The 9,912-nt window shown below is 54.6% G+C and overlaps 1 long non-coding RNA gene across 2 annotated transcripts; it reads left to right on the forward strand.

The window, feature by feature from the left end:
- Positions 1-1,407: 1,407 nt before the first annotated feature.
- LOC133040436 (uncharacterized) lies at positions 1,408-8,200 on the forward strand. Of its 2 annotated transcripts, none has more exons than XR_009688958.1 (3): positions 1,408-2,154; positions 2,996-3,121; positions 8,079-8,200. It is a non-coding gene; the product is annotated as an uncharacterized LOC133040436 (long non-coding RNA). The 2 variants fall into 2 exon arrangements; XR_009688959.1 differs by lacking the exon at positions 1,408-2,154 and adding an exon at positions 2,207-2,358.
- Positions 8,201-9,912: the final 1,712 nt, after the last annotated feature.

Here is a 9,912-nt window from a genome sequence, read left to right on the forward strand (position 1 = left end):
ATGGTGGGAGCTTCTGGTAACTTCGGGCTGGGACCCCTACGCCCCAGCTGTGCAGGCGACTCTCCAGTGATGACGTCCAAAGATAAATGAAGTGTCCAGGTGTTCACACCGTCAGTCTGAACCTCCCTCTGGGGTGGCTGTTCCTGAGGAGTCCTCAGAGGACCCAACCCTCCCTAGATGCCTGCTGTGCCCTTGGCAAGCCAGTGGCCCATGTGGCCCACAACCTGGCTGAGAACTGCCCCCCAGCCTCTGGGCTGTGCCTGCTGGGTCCTCTGGGTCCTGACCGTAGGCAGGCGTGCAGAGTGGGAGAGAGGCGGGGCCCCAGGCAGGCAGACCCTTATTCTCAGGGTCCCCGTGCAGCCCCTGGTCTTCAGGACTGAGGGTGGATGTGCAGGGGTGTCCCAGGAGGCTGCTGTCCCCTGTGCCCCACCCTGACCCACCCACGCCCTTCCCGCCTGGGGCCCAGCCTGGCTGGAGAGGCTCTCTTGTGGCCTCTGTGGCTCGTCTCCCCCCTCAGACTGAGTGTGTCCCCGTCAGTCTCTCTGGAGCCCATGGTTTGTCATCCAGGCTCTTACGGTTTCACGTGGTCGGATGCTTCCACCTTTCCCGGAGCGCCCACTGAGTCTGACCACAGTTGGAAGAGCCCTTCTCCTCCCAGGAGCAACCCCGGCTCCTTGCCTTTTCTTCTGGGACCTTACGGTTTTGTCTGGACACTTACGCCACAGGCATACTGGCTGCTTTACTGTGAGGTCTGAGGGTGGCCCTGGTCCGATTTTGCTTCAACGGCCGGCCAGGCTTCTCAGTGTCATTTCTCCAAAACCTCTTGCTTTTCTTGCACTGAATTCAGGTGCCACTTTGTCATTTACTAAGCTGTGAGCAAGGGATTAGCTTTCCCTGATTAACAGTTACACGATTCTCAATTTTTTTTGGGATGAGTTCCAAATTTCCATCTGGTGTGCTTTTCCTTTTGCTGGAAGAGTGACTTTCAACTTTCTTTTTTGTAATGAGAATATGCTGGTGATAGTTTTGTTTTCTTTTTGTTGCTCTGAGAAGTTAATATTTCATCTGATTTTTTAAAAAATGAAAAACCATTTATGTTGTTTTGGCTGCGCTCAGCATTCGTGGTGGGCCTCTTGTTGCACTGGCCTCCCTTGTCTCAGAACACAGCTCTCAGGCATGTGGGCTTCAGTAGCTGTGGTGATGGGCTGTGCTGCTCTGTGGATCTTCCAGGACCAGGGATGAAGCCCTGTGTCCCCACCCTGGCAGATGAATTCTTAACCACTGGACCACCAGGGAAGTCCTCGTCTTATTGTCGATGGGTAGATTGGCAGCCATTTTCTCCCTATGCTGTAAACATCTGGCTTCTTCCCCTGAACCTCCGGCCACGCCTGTCTGCTGCGGGCCCCGATCTCTGCCTCCTCGTGGGTTCTGTGGGGAAGCGTCTGAGCTGTGAGGCTCGGGGGCTCTCTGCGCGTGTCCCCTTCCCGAGGGGCCGCACACTGTACCTAGGGCCGCTCAGCACTGGGGAGCACCTCCCCACATAGTTTCTTTGGTTTTATCATTGTCTGTAGTGAGAAATTAAGCCTCACTCTTACTAAGGCATCTTAGCTGAAAGTGGAAGTTCCTATTCACTTTTTGAATGTCTTTTAAAATTTATAATGAGAAAAAATAAGCCAGCAATGTAGAGTGCTTAGTCTGTGAAATTAAGCAACAGTTTCACCTTCTTAATATGGAAATTAGTGGTGTTTTCAAAGTGCTCACCACCTTAGAATGTATTTTACTTATGGAGCATCATGATGCCTTTGTTCTTATATGAGCTCCTGGATGGAATCAGGTGTGCAAACACAAACACTGCAGGCTGGGATTATGTGTTTCCTGATCAGTTCAAGTGTCCTAAGAATGTGCTCTCGACAGATAAACATTTCCTTGCATAGAAACAGAAACAGACAAAACATTAGCATGAGGTCAAATAAATCCCCCTTGTCTCAAAGGCCACAGAGACAGCTGGAGTGTGAAGATAACTGACACAGAAAAATAAGTCAGTGCCTCGGCTTTGGGCAGTTGACACGTGGAGAGGGCAGATGGCTCCAGAGGACGTGGAGAGCTGTCCACCACGGGGATGACGGCTGCAGCCCCTTCTTCAGGAACCAAGAGGTGATATTTCACAACCAAATCACGGGTAAAGATGCCAAAGCTGAATGGCCAGTGAAAACCTGCGGGGTTGCTTGCTCTGTGTGAACAACGGATGTCCTTGACTTGTGAACCAGATGCATCAGCTTGTCAGCGTGGTGCGGGGCCAACACGCTCTTCCCCATGGTCCCGAGTCTGCTTCCTGCCTGGGTGCCCTTACTGAAGCAGGTGTGCTGGCTTTTTCTCAGTTGTTCCCCAAGGTTTTCTGGGCGACGTGAACTTGGTCGCAGGGCCCGGGCCCCCGTCAGACGGACACGGGCTGGTTTCCTATCCTGTGCTGGTCTTGTCCCCCTGCAGCCAGGGGCAGAGACAGACCACGTGCTCCCTGATGTGGCCCTTAAACAGTCAGACCCTCCTGTTGACAGGACTTAGCATGTCATGGTAGCATGTTAACATCTCATGCCACGTCAACCTAGCATAAACACGGGACTACATCCTGAAGACTCTTATCAAAGAGGAAGGCATCACGAATCACAATTCTGGAAACCTATTTTGGTTGACATTGGGCTGGTATTACTCATTATTTGTGGGCGGACATGAGATATACAAAAATCTCATCTTCCCCTGAGGGATGTACGAGGTATTTCCATCATGTGGTAGGAATGTTTCAGGTACAAACATGTGCGTGCTAATTTACTCAGTTGTGTCTGACTCTTTGGGACCCTGTGGACGGCAGCCCACCAGGCTCCTCTGTCCATGGGATTCTCCAGGCATGAACACTGGAGGGGGAGGCCGTGCCCTCCTCCAGGGGGTCTTCCCAGCCCAGCGGTCAAGCCTGCATCCCTTACATCTCTTGCGTTTGCAGGTGGGTTCTTTGCCACTTTTGCCACCTGGAACATGTGAAGTTTCAACGTTGGCACATGGAAGGGTGAACCCAGGATGACAGAAGGGTTTGGAAGAGAAGAAACTTCCAGGAGTTTCCGAGATGAAGGTAAGTTTCTGTTTCTGGAGGAACATGGACTCTGCTCAAAGGCCTCACCTCACAGCATCAGAGAGTTCAAGGAGCATAAATGCTCTTTGGGGCAGTGATGGACACTGTCTGACTTCACCGAGTCCTCAGCAAGAGCTGATAATTTCTCTTCCTGCTTGTCTGATGCTACCATAACTGTTCCTCAATCTGTCTTCCATAAAACTGTTAAATTGTTTTCTTTAAGAGTCCTCGATAACTTGTCTCGCAATCATTAAAATTTGCGTTTCCCATGTCAGATGTGAGAAGCAGAGGACAGAGAGAGGCTGGTGGCGTTGGTGTAAGTCAGCCCCTGAACTTGGAGCTCTCATAAGCTTGCCGCCTGCCCGGGACTTGGGGCTGAATTACAAGCACCCGTGACCGAGCTGACTCATTACCCGCTGTCATCCTGTGGTGCCCACACCTAGTTTATGAGCTCAAAGCAAAGACACAATCAGGATGACCCTGCCATCACTGCAACAAAACAAAGCGGGGCTGGGGATGGAGCGAGGCCTGCTGCTCTGGGTCCTAGTGTCAAGCGCCTTCCTGGAGGGCAGCTGGCCATCCTGTGGTGATTTCCCATCATTTATGGCTGTGCCCCAGCCCTCTGTGGCCTCTCTGTGGTCATCTGCATGGCCCTGGACCCGAGCACTGGCTCCTCACGGGGTCCAGCCCAGAGCTGTGTGGCTAGTGCTTCCCGAGTGGCCACGCGAAGCTCAAGTCGTAAGCCAACCTGGCATGATGTGGGCCCTCCTCCCGTGGCCCCGGCTCCAGCCTCTTCCAGGCCCGCGCAGCTGTAGCCGCTGGGCTGCGTCCGGGGGACTCTGGGCTGTATGGACATGTGGGGTGTGGCGCCCGACCCTTCTTCACATGAGCCTGTGCCCAACCTGCCCCCCACACCAGGCTGGGGCCTGTCCTGCTCCTGAGCTTCTCTCTGGGGGCTTCAGCCCATGTTTCGGTCAGTGTGGTTGGGGGCTGCCGGGCTGGGGCTGGAGAAGCCGAGTCAGGGCCCTTCGCTGCTCAGACGGGAGTGCCCGCTGAGCCCGGGGCAGAGGAGGGGGGTGAGCGGCAGGGTGCTTCTGAGAGCGGACACTGGAGAACGGGCAGGGAGGCCTGGGGGAGGAGGGGTCTGGGCCGGTCGGTCATCTGGAGCAACGGGGAGGAACCAGGAGGGAAGGGGCTCTTCACCGTGGGCCCGGGGCTGCAGTCAGCACCCCACTTCCCCTCAGTCGGCTCCCTCCCAGGCGGGCGGGTGAACCGTGCTGTCTGCCCCACGCTGAGCTCTGTGCGGGACCCCGGCAGGCCTCATTCCAGACCCTACCTGGCTCTCCCCGAAGGTCACCCAGATGCTGCTAAAGGCGGTAGACTTGGAGGTTCTCAGGGGGCCTGTGGCTCAAGGAGGCAGACTGGATGGTGTTTTGGGGCCCGTGGCTCCCCTTTTGGGAATTCCTAACACAAGCTTCCCTGGTGGTTCAAAGGGTAAAGCATCTGCCTGCAATTCAGGAGACCCAGGTTCAATCCCTGGGTTTGGAAGATCTCCTGGAGAAGGAAATGGCAACCCACTCCAGTATTCTTGCCTGGAGAATCCCATGGAGCAGGAGCCTGGTAGGCTACATACAGTCCATGGGGTTGCAAGGAGTTGGACATGACTGAGTAACTTCACTTTCTTTTCTTTTTCTTTCTTACACACGTTCATCTCAAGTTTTGGACTTTTGTGCCACTATGCCCTCATTTTTTTTTTTTTTAAAGATCTTTCTGTCCACTCTCTCTGGCTTATCTTGTTCTTTTGGAAAGCTGGCTGTTTCCCTCATTTTCTGTTTGTTACTTTGGTTCCAGGAGTGGATCAGGAGGGTCAGCGAGTGGCGGCAATGTGCCATTTGGGGCACCTGCTCCTTGACCCCGTGGGCAGGGGTGGCTGTGGGCAGCTCTTTTCTGGGTCAAATGTGCCAATGTCCCTGCACAGTTTTTGGAGGCTGCTGCAACAGGGCCCCTGCATGATGTAGTCAAGGCCCACATCTGTGAGCTCTTCCTGTGAGTCACAGGTCAAGGGCGGTCGGGCCCTCTGGCCAGGGTCTTGCATGGATGACAGGGAGGCGTGGGCTCACATCCGAGGCCTGGGGCAAGTCCCCTCTGTCTGAGGCTCCCCCAGCATGGGCACAGCTCAGCTCCTTGCCATCACAGGGCTGAGTTGCTTCCTCACTGTCCAGCCTCTGTCCCTCAAACCAGCGATGGTGGGCAGATTCCTTCTCACCATCCAGCCTCTCTGACCCCTTTCTGCGGAGGAGGCACTCCTCCTTGTCTGCTGGGGTCCGTGTCACAGGTCAGACCCTCTGGACCATCTGGGACACAGCCCCAACCTGAGGTCTCTGGTCTTAGCCTCTTGCCCAGGGTCCTCTGGCCCCGAGAGGGGACATATCCACAGGTCCAGGGATTGGGATGTGGAGTTGGCCTATCGGCAGACCAGAGGCCCATAAACAGGGCGACGTCCAGTGAATCAGACACACAACACTGATGGCATCTGTGGAGAAAACAAAGAACAGCACGCTGGTTACCTGCAGATTGCTGGTTCGACCTCACGGACCAGGTAATGAGCCAGAAAGGACAGCTTGTTCCCGCCAGGACTGGGGGCTCCTGGAGGCTGGTCCTTCCTCCCTTGGGGGGCCATTCCTGGGCCCTGTGGGGCTGCAGCCACTTTTCAGGGGTGGGAAGGGATGTGGACATGGGGAGGACACAGGCCTCTTGGCTAAGTGGAAGGCTTGGGCGATGTGGGCAGGAGCTTGGTTCTGCTGGACCCTTAACATTTGCGGTGGTGATGCAGGCTTTTTAAGCTTGTGTCTATTACTTGGTGCTAAGATCTTGGCCAACTGGCTGAACTGGCTAAACTGTTGCCCCTTCAGGATCGTGATTTAGATTCTGGGCTTTGGTCTTCTGGGTAAAGTTCACTGTGGGCTCTGTCTCTATCAGAAGCCACTCTGACTTCCATGGATGTCAGCAGAAAACAGAATTCACTTCACTGTGATTGAATGTAAAACTTAGTCCACCATCTTCTAACCATTTCGCAAAATAATAGCCAATCAGTGTCACCTTTTACAGAACAGTGACGGGTAATTATCCTTGACTGAATAAATGGATCCACTTTGTGCAGTGTATGCCTTCCTGTGACTAGATTTCATTCCCTCCCTTTCCGGAATTTTAGCCTAAAAATCTTAGGTGAAGTCAGTCAGTTTTTGGAGAACAAGGAACCACCAATGGCTGTGTTTTCAAGGTTTCGGGACAAAGACCGTCTCAGGAACTGTTTGCTGCTAAACAAACATTGGGTTGGGCGGTGGGGAAGCAGAATGAACCCTGACCTCCAAGGTGCAATGAGATTCTTGGAGAGCTTGCTTGTTGCTCGCTCATCTTAGACATTCTGATATAGAAATTTCTGAGTTGTCTTGGGCTGGTCCTTGCCCAGTGGGAGACAGGCTGAATGATGGGAAGCCATCTGCTCGTGAGAGTTGGGGAGCAGCCAGTGTCTGGGGGTCTTGCTGGCTTGACGGGGAGAGGGGAGCGGTGACTGGAGGCCCATCCTCCTGCCCGTTATTGGCCTGGTGGACCCAGTGTCGCCGCCTACCTGAGAGCCCTGAGAGCCGCCTACCCTACCTATTGATGTGGCCTTTGGATGCTGTGTGAAGCCTCTCTTATACTTGGCTAAGCCTTTGCTGGCCTTATGATCTGGGCCACGAACTTCAATCTTAGTGCCTCTCCAGGTGGGTCCATCATGCCCAGGTCCTCCCAGGTTGGGATGGAAGCTCTGAGAGTGAATGTTGTGCCCCAGCATCTCAGATGCTCTCACAGGACTGAGGGAGCATCTGGGGTTCCATGGATGCCTGTCAGCTGATTGAGTCATTGTTTACAGGCGGCATTAGGCAGGCGTATCCGTCAGTGCCCAGGAGGCAACACCATGTGACAAGCTGCCCAGATACTCTGGCTCACAAGAGGCACTTATTCTCACACTCATGCAATGAATTTATCATGTGTGTCTCACCCTCCTTGCCCTATGGCCACCTGGCCTTGCTCCTCCTGTGTGATGGAGTATAAGAGACAAAGCCACATGCACATGTGTTATTGCATCTGTTCTTGGGACATCTGACAACATTTGATTGGCTGATGGAAATCTCATCGATGGGGCAGAAAACACATGAGAATCATGGGGCAGGGGGAGCACAGCCATATCACATGACCAAGGGTGTGTGCACAAGTCCTCTCACAGAGACAGACAGGCTGGGACCAGTGACCCCGTCTGTCTACCTGGACAGGGAGGAAAAGAGGCCAGGTCCAGTGAGCTCCCCTGCTTCCTTCTGCTCTGGTTGCATGTGAATTTTATATACTCTAATCCCTGAAGCCCATCTTAGCAGAGTTGTGAGATGCTGATAAAAATCCAAGGATGAACAAACTTCAGGAGCTGGCTTCTGAAGCCCAGTCCTCTGACCTCGGAGTTTCTGTTAGAGCAGGAATCCTGATGTCTCGCTGTGTCCTTGGGATCCTGCTGGGCACTGTGGGTGATGCCACACTGACTGGCAGTTGCTTCATGCCCCTTCCCTTTCCAGGGGGCAGGTACCTGGTAGGGGAGGGAAGCGTCGGGCCACAGTTCTCTATGTGATTTTGCGAGGGGAATGTCCTTGGCCGGGGTTGACCATATGTTCCAGAGGGCAGGGCTGCTCCCCACCTCATTGTGCCCTGGGGCAACCTCCTCCACGAGGTTGGGAGGGTGACCATTTTGAAACCACCGAGGTTGGTGCCTGATTACTGAAGAAAGTCAGGTTTTCAGGAGTCTCTGCTAAGTGCGGGAGATGCTCTGAGTCCCAGATGTGGTGTGAACCTGATGACAATCCCCTCCTGTGCAGACCCTGGTGGCCAGGAGCTCCATGCTCATTTCCTGTATTTCATGACCTTACTATAGAACCTGATGTTTATCGGCTCTGAAAGTCAGCCATTTGGAATATTCCGGAATGATGGATCCAGGAGTTTCCCAGCCTCCTCTCCTGTTCTCACTCCTGCCAGACACAGCAGGATGGTCTCAGCCTTCAGCCTCTGGCAGCCTCTCCGAGAGGTCATCCAGGTGATGTGCCTCAGTCATCGCAGGGGATTTCTGCCCCAGATGTGTGGACCATTGGGATGACGTCTTCCAGGGAAGGCCCAGGCGGCTCTGACCTGTGAGTGGCCTCAGCTCCGTGAGGACCCCAGCAGAGCCCTGAGAGGCAGGAGGTCATGCAGCTAGTGGGATGTTCCCCGTGGCGCCCCCAGCCCCATGTGCCCAGCGAGGGTGCCTGCTGTCCAGGACACGGACGACAGCCTTGCGTTAATGCTTAACTCAGACTTTGAACACGAGCTTGGTTAACGTTGTGCTGAGTCAGAAGGCCTGGAGACAAACACACAGGTTTTACCAGATCGCACGCTGGCACTGCAACAATCCACAAATCTGAGTTTTATTTTGTTGTTCATTGTGGTTCTCCCAGACTCCCCAGACTGAACCTTAGGTTTTCATTCTCTGCCAAGTCCCTGCAAAGTGGACATTAAGAGGCAGGTATTTAAAGTACTGAGCATTTGAAATGGTCACATATTTTATGAATAATATATTTTGTTACAACATATTTTTAGTCTCATTATTTTATTAACAGTATGGCTTTGCATCCAATTTTCTAACAATGAATGATTTAAAAGTTTAAGTGGCAGAAGTTGTTCCAGTTTAATGCTTTATTCATCTGCATGGCCAAACATTTCAATCACTTCTCTGTGTGGCCTGGTGCCCCTGAAAGTGCCTGTAGCATGCACCTTGAGGGCCCAAGAGGTTCTCCTTTGGGGATGGGGCAAGGCTTGTTCTGGGATTTGCAGCTCTTGTTCATGGAACCTCTGAAGCACACGGTGAAGGCTGATGTCAGTGCCTTCTGGTTTCTATAGTAACCCCGGCTCCCTGCATGGGACCCTCAGGCATGGGTGTCGACCCCTGGACCCAGAGCCTCATCCAAGCAAAGGATGAGTGAGGAACATGGGTGGATCCAATGCCCCTCACTCTCCAGACTTGAGGGCAGTGCCCCTGCCCGCACACTGAGGGGTGATGCGTCGACAGGCTCTCCCCTGGCGGTCCTCCGGGGGGCTCTCCTTCCTCTGCCCGCGTCCCACACAGTCCTCTGGGGGGCTCTCCTTCCTCTGCCCGCGTCCCACACGATCCTCCGGTGGGAGGGGCTCTCCTTCCTCTGCCCGCGTCCCTCACAGTCCTCTGGGGGGCTCTCCTTCCTCTGCCCGCGTCCCACACTGTCCTCCGGGGAGAGGGGCTCTCCTTCCTCTGCCCGCGTCCCTCACAGTCCTCTGGGGGACTCTCCTTCCTCTGCCCGCGTCCCTCACAGTCCTCTGGGGGGGCTCTCCTTCCTCTGCCCGAGTCCCACACAGTCCTCTGGGGGGCTCTCCTTCCTCTGCCCGCGTCCCACACAGTCCTCTGGGGGGCTCTCCTTTCTCTGCCCGCGTCCCACACAGTCCTCTGGGGGGCTCTCCTTCCTCTGCCCGCGTCCCTCACAGTCCTCTGGGGGGGCTCTCCTTCCTCTGCCCGAGTCCCACACAGTCCTCTGGGGGGCTCTCCTTCCTCTGCCCAAGTCGCACACAGTCCTCCGGGGGGAGGGGCTCTCCTTCCTCTGCCCGCGTCCCTCACCATCCTCCGGGGGGCCCCTCCTTCCTCTGCCCGCGTCCCTCACAGTCCTCTGGGGGGCTCTCCTTCCTCTGCCCGCGTCCCTCACAGTCCT

The sequence above is a fragment of the Dama dama genome, chromosome 20, assembly GCF_033118175.1.
Source record: "Dama dama isolate Ldn47 chromosome 20, ASM3311817v1, whole genome shotgun sequence".
Lineage (NCBI taxonomy): Eukaryota > Metazoa > Chordata > Mammalia > Artiodactyla > Cervidae > Dama > Dama dama.